Genomic DNA, 12,049 nt, shown 5'->3' with positions numbered 1-12,049 from the left:
GCAAAGAGTGTTAAGTGAGTAATCATATTGTTATATGTGATAGTTACTTACACTGTAATTATAGTATTGTGTTTTTATTTTTGTGCTGTTTCCTTTACACTGTATCTGTAACCTTGACTGTTTTGTTTTATTATTTTTATTTTACCTCTATCTTTCCTCCTTTATTGTAATCTTTCACTTCTAAATAAATGTTATTTTTGTTTTGAAGAATTTACTGCTTGCTGCCTAGTTTTGATCGGAGGGCTATATCCATGTCCTTCAGCGGGAAAGTTAGCTGGCCTTGGTTTTCTTCTCTGGAAAATCCATGGGATGGCCCACAACCTTTAATACTGGAACAGGTAAATTGAAAATAAAGGGTTTTAAATTAAAAAGGCAGGTGGATTCAAATCTTTTGGTAACAGTATTTCTAGCCTGCTACTCTTTTCCCCCCCCACAGCCTGGTCTCCCCTGACCTCTTGGTATGCTTTCTTTCCTCCTGTACACTGAAGATTATAGCGCCCTCCCAGCCTGTATGTTGGACTCGGGGGGAACACAGTGCCAAGTAATAAGCAAGCAGTATTCACTGTGATACTGCTAAAGGCAATTCTGTCCACAACACGGAGGACATGGAAATTACAGTAATAATCTTCTATACAGCCAAACATAGCCCAGAATCTTTGGCATAATTAAGGAGTAAACCTTTCAAAATTGAAAAACAGCAGATGCTGTTTCAATATTTCACACAAAGGAGCTATAGGCTGAGTAACTAGAACATGTTATTAGCTAGGCTGGGGATTGGTCCTGCTTTGAGTAGGGGATTGGACTAGATGACCTCCTGAGGTCCCTTCCAACCCTGATATTCTATGATAGGCTTAACCACTAACCCTTTTTTTTAATGGTTATTTTTTTATTATCTGACATTCATTTTAATGTTTCTTCTTTGCAGCTGCCAACTGGCTAGCAATTCTGTCCCTGAGGGGTGAGTGTGTGACTGCCATCCTGATCCTCCTCCACTATTTTGAGCCCCTCAGAGCCCCGGTGAAATGGCTAGGCATCACACCATTGCAATGGCAGCCTTTGTAGATCTTGGTCACATACTCTGCGTTGGCACCACCGCGGAGGTACAGGTGGCTGGCTGTGTAAGCTACTCTGGTACAGAACCTGTTCTCGTCATAAAAGGCCAGCTCTTTGTGTTTGGTTAGTTTGACCACATCCACCCACTTGAGTACCTTCAGTTTACCTGACTTTCTGAGGAAGGCAGACAGGGCCCCAATGAACTCCTGCTGCTTTATGTCTTTCACTGTGACACCAGGCATTTGCTCAGGCCTCCACATTGATGGGTCTCTTGCTAAGTTGTGAAATTCTCATGTTTTTTGTTTGCATTATATGCCTTAGGGCTATACATTCTCAATGGAAATGCAGTAGATCAAGATCTTACTGAGAAGGAATAATTGAATTAGTGAGTAAACAAAAGGATGTAAGGGTGTAAATTAACATTTAAGAAACAGCTTTTAATTATCAATGTATCTAAATAATTAATAAATAGCTTATGTAATTAGACCCCTTTAGCTTGAGGAAGATTCATTTCCAAGTCAAACTCACCACTGAATATTGAAAATAGTTCCAACAATGCCCTGTATTTTAAAAAGAAGTGTGAAGAAATATGTGTCTAACTAGTCATTAACAAGGATTCAAAAAGGTATTTGTTTTATATTGAAGAAAAAGCTACCTTCAATTATTTTGAGAAGCCAACATAAAGCAGTTCTCAGGGCTTCCAGGCTTCCTGGAACTTTAAGAAGCATATTTCATTTCAGAAACAACAAGATATTCCCACTGCTATTTTTTTTTAAAGTAGGATTAATTCATAAATTAAGATGTCTGATTTGCAGTTGCACAGCGACAATAATAACAGCTCTACTGGGTCAGACCAAAGGTCCCTTTAGTCCATTATCCTGTCTTCCGACAGTGGTCAGTGCCAGGTGCCCCAGAGGGAATGAAAAGAGCAGGTTATCATCAAGTGATCCATCTCCAGTGGCTCATTCCCAGCTTCTGGCAAACAAAGGCTGGGAACACCATTCCCGCCCATCCTAGCTAATAGCCATTGATGGACCTATCCTCCATGAATTGATCTAGTTCTTTTTTGAACCCTGTTATGGTCTTGGCCTTCACAACATCCTCTGGCAAGGAGTTCCACAGGTTGACTGTCCATTGTGTGAAAAAATACTTCCTTTTATTTGTTTTAAACCTACTGCCTATTAATTTCATTTGGTGACCCCCTAGGTCTTGTGTTATGAGAAATAGTAAACAACACTTCTTCATCTACTTTCTCTAAGCCAGTCATGATTTTATAGACCTCAATCATATCTCCCCTTAGCCGTTGCTTTTCCAAGATGAAAAGTCCCAGTCTTATTACTCTCTCCTCATACGGAAGCAGTTCCATACCCCATCATTTTTGTTACTCTTTTCTGAACCTCTTCCAATTTCAATCTTTTTTGAGATGGGGCAACCACATCTGCACACAGTAGTCAAGATGCGGGGATACCATGGATTTATATAGAGGCAACATGGTATTTATGTCCTATTATCTATCCCTTTCTTATTTATTCCCAACATTCTTTTTGCTTTTTTGACTGCTGTTGCACACTGAGTGGATGATTTCAGAGATCTATCCACAATGACTCCAAAATCTCTTTCTTGAGTGGTAACAGCTAATTTAGACCCCATCATTTTATATGTATAGTTGGGATCATGCTTTCCAATGTGTATTACTTTGCATTTATCAACATTAAATTTCATCTACCATTTTGTTGCCCAGTCCCCAGTTTTGAGAGATCCTTTTATAGCTCTTTGCAGTCTGCCTGGGTCTTGACTATGTTTAGTAATTTTGTATCATCTGCAAATTTTGCCACCTCACTGTTTACACCTTTTTCCAGATCATTTATGAATATGTTGATTAGGACTCCCAGAACAGAGCCCTGGGGGACACCACTATTTACCTCTCTCCGTTTTGAAAACTGACCATTATACCTACCCTTTGTTTCCTATCTTTTACACAGTTACCAATCCATGAGAGCACCTTCCTTCTTAACTTGTGGCAGCTTACTTGGCGTAAAAGCCTTTGGTAAGGGACCTTGTCAAAGGTTTTCTGAAAATCTAAGTACACTATATCCACTGGTATGGTCCACATGCTTGTTGACCCCCTCAAAGAATTCTAGTAGATTGGTGAGGCATGCTTTCCTTTTACTAAAACCATGTTGACTCTTCCTCAACAAATTATGTTCATCTATATGTATGACAATATTGTTCTTTATTATAGTTTCAACCAGTTTGCCCAGTATTGAAGTCAGACTTACAGGACTGTGACTGCTGAGATCACCTTTGGATCCCTTTTTAAAAACTGGTGTCACATTAGCTATCCTCCAGTCATCTGGTACAGAAGCTGATTTAAATTTAAAAGCTGACAATTAACCAGAGACAACTTAACTTACAAAGTGATCCTGCTAAAAAACATCTGAAGTGTAAGGGAGAACCAAGTACTGATTCAGAAGTGTCTACAGCTATTTTGTATTATTTCATTATCTATTACATCACACTGGTGATGGACTGAACAAATGAGTCAAACTACTTAATTTTGCACTATAGTGAACTACTAACTTGAGGAGCCTGGGGCCTTGGAAGCCATTGTTCCCAGGAACGGGTCCAATATGAGGAGAGATTAAAGAGGCGAGGACTTTTCAGCTTGGAAAAGAGGAGACTAAGTGGGGATATGATAGAGGTATATAAAATCATGAGTGATGTTGAGAAAGTGAATAAGGAAAAGTTATTTACTTTTTCCCATAATATAAGAAGTAGGGGCCACCAAATGAAATTAATGGGCATCAGGTTTAAAACAAATAAAAGGAAGTTTTTCTTCACACAGTGCACAGTCAACCTGTGGAACTCCTTGCCTGAGGAGGTTGTGAAGGCTAGGACTATAACAGAGTTTAAAAGAGAACTAGATAAATTCATGGAGGTTAAGTCCATTAATGGCTATTAGCCAGGATGGGTAAGGAATGGGGTCCCTAGCCTCTGTTTGTCAGAGAGTGGAGACGGATGGCAGGAGAGAGATCACTTGATCATTACTTGTTAGGTTCACTCCCTCTGGGGCACCTGGTATTTGCCACTGTTAGAAAACTGGATACTGGGCTGGATGGAACTTTGGTCTGACCCAGTATGACCATTCTTATGTTCTTATGACTGTTGGGGAGCCAGGAGCCCGCATAGCCCCAGCTCCTTGGCAGCTCACCAGTCTCACCAGCATCCTCCAGCCTTAGCTGGGAGGCTGTCAAGAAGGTGCAAGTTCCCCACTCGTCAGGCTGCCTAGCAGCTGGGCAGCCCTAGCTCTTAATATTCTCCCCAGATGGGCTGATGATGTGCCAGACAGGCAGGTGAGCTGGCAGAAAACCAGGCAGGTTTCCGCTGAAATTTAGTTATAATTTATATGTACCATGGAAGGTTTAGATTTTGATAACTTAACATTTTCTGATGGAAAAACTTGATGGAAAATGTCCAACTAGCTGTATATGGCACAAGATGTTTTGCACAAAGTTATCCACATATTCCAGGGACAAAGTTTGAAGAATTCATAAAGGAGATATCTCATTTTCTGGCTGAATGTTGAGAAGAGACAACATGGTCAAGGTAATTCTGAGCTGAAATTATATTGTTATATATTAAGTAACTTGTCTAAATTTCTAAGTTCTAACTTTTAGAATTGTTTGGCTGAACTGCTATTGGCTTATAAGTCTGATTCAATAAGAATAAGATGTAGTAAGATCTTGAGTTAATTCATCTGAATTATTATCTCTTGATAAATTGTAACATCTCATGTTGATTTTTTTTTTAATTTGGTGAAAACTATCATCTAACCGTCCTTATTTTGCTCTGAGTAATTTCTCATTTGCTTTATAAATTCAATTTTGACTAATAATACTCATGAATCGATAGTAATTCTCCAGTCTGTATATTAGCTGAAGAATGCACATCCAAAGGACATCAAGAACATATTTTCTCAGAGCGGAAGCTGCACCTTTTAAGTGCCTGATGGCCCGGGAAAGAGTTAATACAGATATAATGCGTAAAAATGGAACAATGGATTGACAATAAATTTCTCATCCCCACAGAGGAACAGAGCAATATGAGAGATTAAGGAAGTGACCTCAGACATCCAATTATATCTCATTCAATAAAAAAAAAACAATTGTTAGGATGCACTGGTCACCCCAAAGACTTTACCAAATTAAAACTACCTCCAATGATCGATGCTAGAGGTGTGAGGGCAAAAAAGCCACACTTGTGAGTATGTTTTAGTCATTCCCTATTGTTTCAAACTTTGGCATAGAACTAAAACTGGAATTAACGTGATCCTGGAGATTTCACTTGATCTTAAAGCATATGCTTACATATTGCATCATACTCCCAGAAAATGAAAGCTATCACCATACCAACAGGAATGGCTACACAGAACTTCATTTTTTGCAAAATGTGCAATTTTGCTACACTGGGAACGTATAGTACTTTTGTACTTGTTTTATATGTCAGCACTCAGAATTTGTTTGGTTTGTTATAAGAAAAAAGATTGAAAAAGTTTAAAAGAAAAAAAATCAAAATTAGTTGGGGCAAGATCACTTAAGACACTTATGAGAATGATGGATATTCTGATTTGCTTTCTAGTGTATTGAGGGCCAGATCTAAACATTACAGACTTCAATGAGAGTCATCCAATTGACTGCAAGGGGCTTTGGATCAAGTCCTGTGTGCCTGAAGTAGGCACTGCCTAGAAGTACGCTGTAGATAACAAGCCTAGATAGGCAGGAGAATAGACTACAGGGAGATAATGTATACATCTTTTTTCTCTAACGTCTATGCATTATATTTCTATTTCTGATATTTCAAGTTATATTGTATATTACTGATACATATTTTTAAACAGCAGAGTAATTCTCCAATGCAAAATTAACAGCATTCAAAAGTCTATTTATTCAGTGAAAATAACCCCATGGAAGTCCATAGGCAATAGTCTTCATTTCAGTTTCCATATCCAGAGTTTCCCCAGTTTGGGCCAAGCTGGATGAGTTAAGAAAACATCTAGGCTGTTCTGCATTTAGGCTGTCAGTCTCTTGTGGCAGGGGAACCCAGCATAGAGGGGGCCCCAATCTTGATTGAGGCTTTTGGGTGCTACCACTGTATAAATATTTAATAATAATTCAAAAAGTTGTGATTAGAATGTAATTCTAAAACAGGGGTCAGCAACCTTCAGCACACGGCCTATCAGGGTAATCCACTGGTGGGCCACGAGACATTTTGTTTACATTGACCATCCACTGGCACAGCCCCCTGCAGCTCCCAGTGATCGCAGTTCACTGTTCCCGGCCAATGGAAGCTGTGGGAATTGGCGGCCAGCACGTCTCTGTGGCCCTTTCCATTTCCTGCAGCTCCCATTGGCCAGCAACAGCAAACTGCAGCTACTGGGAGCTGCAGGGGCCATGCCTGCAGACAGTCAACGTAAACAAAATGTATCACGGCCCGCCAGTGGATTATCCTGATGGGCCGTGTGCTGAAGGTTGCTGACCTCTGTTCTAAAACCTCTGCATTAATAGCTTTGATCACTATTATTGAAATATACATTTGCAAACAGAAAAGCAGTGAAGGTAAAATAAAGCCTCTTGCTTTTGTCTCTGAAGGATGCATACATACATAGGGCCTTGGATTGGACTCTGATTGGACTTTTTTTGTTCTTCAACTCTTTCTCTCTTTATTTTTGTAGCTGAATCTTTCTTGCTGGCGTGTTTAATAGAGTATGACTAGGAAGACAATCACTATTTCTCTTCCTTGGTCAGTGTACAATTTTATTTTTAATTGAGTGACATTTGGTTTGGATACCAGGCCTGAGGTGTGCTACCTAGAATTTGTTTGGTTGCTAAAAGTTTGGGGGTATTTTATAATAGATGTCTTTCATCTTCCTGGCAGGATCCTATGTTGCATATGGTATATCAATATATATATATATATTTTTTTACAAAAAATTACTGTGTTCCTGTCACAGTGAGGCTGTCCTGTCTGGGGAGTTAGGGTTCAATCTACCCATGACTGACTTGTAAAGGCCAAATTTGCGGGTAATTAACTGCCCGTTGTAGGGTGTCCATGAGGCTTTCCACTGGGCCCTTGTCTCTGGAGGCCTTCGCTGGTCTCTTCCTTGGACCTGCAATGGCTATTCTCTGCCTGCATTTTCTCCTGACTCTCCTTCCAGGTTTTCTGTGGCTTAGCCCACTGGCCAAGTCCTACAGAAGTTTAAACCCCTTCTGGGGTAAGATGAATAAGTCCAAATAAAAGTCCAAACAAGTCTTCAAACTAACAGCTCTTCTTCTCCTCTCAGGCTTCACCATAGTTCCGTTGTTGGCGCTACCTCAGGGCTTTCTCTGCGGAGCCTAACTTGCTTCTGTAGAGTTCTTCCTTCATTGTTTCTGTAATCCCTTTGGGGTTTAGAGAGCACAGTCCCTTTAAATCTTTTTTTCTGGGGGCAAGGTGTGCTGATTGTTCCAGAAGAAGGCAGTGCAGTTGGGGAGACAGGGGGAAGCAGAAAAAGAGGGGAGAGTGACAGGAGTGTGTGTCTGGAGCTCTGGACTGAAGGGCTGCAGCCAGCGGGCCCTCACAGAGTGAAGGAGACAAGAACCTGCCTGAAGCTTGGGAGGAACAGAGTGGCCGATCAGGGACATCACAGGACAGGAGCCAGGGGGAGCACTGTGCCAGGGAGGAATTTCCCAAGAAGGGCAAACAGTAGCTGGACCCAGTATCACTGCTGCCCAGAGCTGTATGGGGCCATGATTCCTGAGGCTTGTGACATTGCATTAGGAATAAGGAAGGAGGCTGTTAGCTAGTTAAGTAGAGAGGTGCTGCTCTGTATGGCTTAGCAGAGAGGGCATGGGAGGGGTTTGTTGGGGAAAGTTTACTGGTGCCAGCGATGACGAGGGACACCCAAGACTCAACACTGGACTGGAGCTTTGCCCTGGACTCCTGAACTCTTATGAAGACACATTACTTGGTTTGGGTTGCCAACTTTCTAATCGCACAAAATAGAACACCCTAGCCCCACTCCTTCCCCAAGGCCCCACTCTCCACTCACTACATTCTCCCTACCTCAGTGCCTCGCTCTCCCTCACCCTCACTCACTTTCACTGGGCAGGGGGGTGGGGTGCAGTACAGGGGGTGGGCTCTAACTGGGGCTGCGGGCTCTGGGGTGGAGCCAGAAATGAGGGGTCAGGGTGTGGGAGGGGGCTCCAGGATGAGGAAGGGAGTTGGGGTGTGGGAGGGAGTGAGGGCTCTTGGTGGGGTGTGAGCATTTGGGATGGGGCTGGGAACGAGGGGTTTTGGGTGCAGGAGGGGACTCCAGGCTGGTGGGTGGGGCTGAGGGGTTCTGAATGTGGGAGGGGGCTGTGGATTGAGGCACGGGATGCGGTGCAGGAGGGAGTACAGGTTCTGGCTGGGGGTGTGCACTCTGGGGTGGGGCCGGTAATCAGGAGTTGGGGGTGCAGGAGGGGGGTCCAGGTTTGTGGGGACTCAGGGCTGGGACAGGGGTTTGGGGCTAGAAGTTAGCGGACTTACTTTAGGCAGCTCCCAGTCAGTGGCACAGCTGGGCAGCTCCCTGTCCTGGCTCCGTGCTGTGCCCTGGAAGCAGCCAGCAGCAGGTCTGAGTTCTAAGCAAAGGGACCAGGAGGCTCCGCGTGCTGCTCTCTCCCACAGGCAGCACCACCCCAGCTCCCATTGGCTGTGGTTCCCAGCCAATGAGGGCGCAAAGCCAGTGGTTGGGGTGGGGGCAGTGCGTGGAGCCCTGTGCCTCCCCCCACCCGCCTAGGAGCTGGACCTGCTGGCTGCTTCCAGGGTGCAGCGCAGTGCAAGGACAGGTAAGGATTAGCCTGCCTTAGACCTGCAGCACTGCTGATTGGACTTTTAAGAGCTCAGTCTGCGGTGCTGACCAAAGCCACTGAGGTCCCTTTTGGACCAGGCATTCTGGTCGAAAACCAGACACATGGCAGCCCTAGGCTCGGTGTCTGTCCTTTCAGACTGTGGTACCACTGGGCCTGTGGGGCCTTGTGTTGAATGCAATCCTGTTTTACAGCTACCTCTATAATTCCCCCTATTGTTTTTCTCCTTTCATTCCTCTGTAAATAAATATTTCCCTTTCCTGTATTCATTGTACCTTTCCGGTGTGTGTGCATTCACTTGGGGGGGTTTGGAACAGGTGCCCCTCGGGTGGAAGGGACTTTCCCTGCTGTGTTCCTGTGCATGTTTTCTCTTGGCCAGAGCTGTGTGCAGAGCAGACTCCATCTTGACCATGAGGGTGCTAAAATTACATTTCCTATCAGTTAAATCCTATCCCAGGGCTCCTGTCCACCAAAGATATGTATCTCTGCAATTTCCCACCAGCTGTGTTCCCTCTGTCTACTTATAAGGCCTAGCTCCATCTCCTCTGGCCAGGAACCAATTAGTTAATCACCATCCAGGCACTATGTATGACTAACCAGGGTTCTTTCCCTTGCACTGCAGGTGATGGGGCACCAGGTGTCTGATTAGTAAATGAGCACCTGGACCTAATAAAGGTTACCCTAGCTCAGTTAGAGGGGAAGTCCAAAGGGAGAGAAGATGGTTCTGTGGAGAGGAGTTCCTAGGAGAAGCCTGAGCCAGAGGGCTGAGCAGGTAGCCTAGAGGGTGAGCTCTCCAGGGGTGCCCCTAGAGAGGGGAGCCTCCAATAGGGAGGACTACAGTCAGCAGGCACATAGGGAGCCTGGTCTCAGGCAGGTGTCTTCCAGACACTGTCTAGAAACCTGTTCTGGGAAGGATCATCCACTGTCCCTGGAGAAGATTTGCAGTGGACCGACCTTCTGGGTCCCCTGACTCTGTAGAAGGATTTTACTCTGGTAGGGGTAAGAGGCCTTATACAGGGGGCAATGGAGCCAAGAGAACCCCTGAGGTACAGTCCGGGTAGAGGTGAGCACTGGACTCAAGTGAGGGACAGATGGACTAAGAATGACCTGGTCAGATATTTGGGTGAAAATCCTACTGATGTTCTGTGTTGGCTTTTCTGTTAATAAATGAGGCCTTCCAAAAGTGGGGCTCTTCAGCATTTAATGGTTTGTCTGGACTGGTTGATATCCTGGCTGAGGGAAAAAATGAAGTAAGTGCTCACCCACAACACCATGCCTGCTTGCAAGGGGCGTGCTGGGTCAGTCTGTAATGATGGCAGTTACCAGTACCCAGTACAGTATACTTCTGTTTATTCAAAACACTATTATTTGAACCTCTGCATTATCTGAATCCCTTCCCTGTCATTGACAGCATGTATCTGATGCTGGGGGCAAGGAAGAGATATGGATAATGCAGAGGTTTGGATAACAAAGCTGACGGCCCTGGTCAGGACTTCAAAGAGGAGGATGGTGGTGATCCACTAGCTGCAGGGGAGGTCACACTGCTGCTGAATGTCTTCATGGCTCCTGCCCACTTGTTTATCTGAAATCCTGATTATCTGAACTAAATCCTTATTCTGACAACTGGGAGTATACTGTACTTCACTTTTCACAATGGTTCTTCTGGGCAAGAAGGGGTCATCTAGATTTAAAAAAAAAATCTGACTTCTGCTTTTTCAAAAAGTCAGATAAGTCCTATGTCTTTGTCCTCTCCAGCACAGAAAGGGGAATTGGGGGCAGGGGGAATAAGATTAATGTAAATATCTTAAGAAGATTCCAATTGCTTTGAAGGTCAGTATGCTTATCTCATGTATTTTGCTTGGCCAGTAATATAATTCTGCCATGGTTATCAACAGTGCTGGTTCCAAGCCCAGAGAAAAAAGAAGAGTTCTACAGCTGAGTTTGTGACCCACTAAGGTAAAAACTTACTGCAAGTGAAAAAGTTCAGTTAACGCCAAACTTGGGAATGGTAGGTGCAGATGGGGCTCAAAACCCATGTATGACAGATCTCAACAAAAGCCAAAAGGAAGCTGAAATCTCAAGACCATGAATTCTGACAATCTAATATGTAACAAGAGTAGGTATGTGGAATGTACCTACTTTATATAGTACTGGGCATCTGGCACAGGTTACATACCATCTGAATATATTTGAAGTCAGTGAGACAAGCAGCAAGACAGCATCTGAGAGTGCTAAAATCTTACACACAGGAGAGGAACATACAGTAGAGCTGTAGGAATTATGTTGAATAATATCATAGCGAAGACCATGCCACCTTGGGAGCCAATGAATGACAGAATAAAATCAGCCAGGATGCAAACAAGGCATGTCAAGTGTACAGTAATCCAACTATATCCATCAACAAATGCAGCAGCAGGTTACAGTGATGATGTGCCTAACCATGACATCAAGTTAATGATAGGTGACTTTAGTGCACAAATTGGCAACAACTCTGCTGACTTTGAATGAGTCATAGGAACAGCAGTGAACAGCATTCAAACTGATAATGGTGAACAAGTCTTCAATCTCTGTGGTGCAACCACCCTAAAGGTATGAGGCAGTCTCTTCCAGCACAAGAGAATTCACAGGGTCACATGGAAATCACAAGACAATGTGTGCATAGCTGCTTTGAGGGATGCCAGAGTCAACAGAGGCACTGATGTGGGCTCAGATCATTATCTTTTATTGTCCACTTTACAACTTAAACTCAAAAAAGATCACAAAGATGGACAAAAAAGAGTTATAGTAATAGAAAAGTTCAAGGAGAAAGAAATGCAGGTCAGATTCCAGATTGTATTTATCAATCATTCCAGTCTTTTACAGGATCACGGTGGGAGTGGGGTAAGTGTGGTATACAGATGGTCAGACTGGAAGAGGATGGTAGTTATGATAGTGGAAGGGAGATGCAGTAGAGAAAGATTCCAGTAGCTCCTTCTGGAGCCTTTCCCCTCTGTTTCCCCCCCACTAAAGCCTTTCCCTGTGGTCAGACCCTTTCCCTGAGACACGTAGCTATGCACTGCAGTGCCTAATGTGGTCTCAGCCTGCCTTTTACTGTGGCATGTAGCTACACT

General features: G+C 43.7%; 1 protein-coding gene and 1 pseudogene across 2 annotated transcripts in view; both read right to left on the bottom strand.

The window, feature by feature from the left end:
- Positions 1-12,049, bottom strand: part of LOC127049196 (uncharacterized) — a 372,635-nt gene that overhangs the window by 190,982 nt on the left and 169,604 nt on the right. The gene's annotated exons all lie outside the window — the stretch shown is intronic.
- Positions 906-1,295, bottom strand: LOC127049315 (40S ribosomal protein S19-like; annotated as a pseudogene).

Source organism: Gopherus flavomarginatus, chromosome 4 (assembly GCF_025201925.1).
Source record: "Gopherus flavomarginatus isolate rGopFla2 chromosome 4, rGopFla2.mat.asm, whole genome shotgun sequence".
Lineage (NCBI taxonomy): Eukaryota > Metazoa > Chordata > Testudines > Testudinidae > Gopherus > Gopherus flavomarginatus.
The sequence above is the reverse complement of the archived record's forward strand: the minus strand, read 5'-3'. Positions and strand labels throughout refer to the sequence as shown.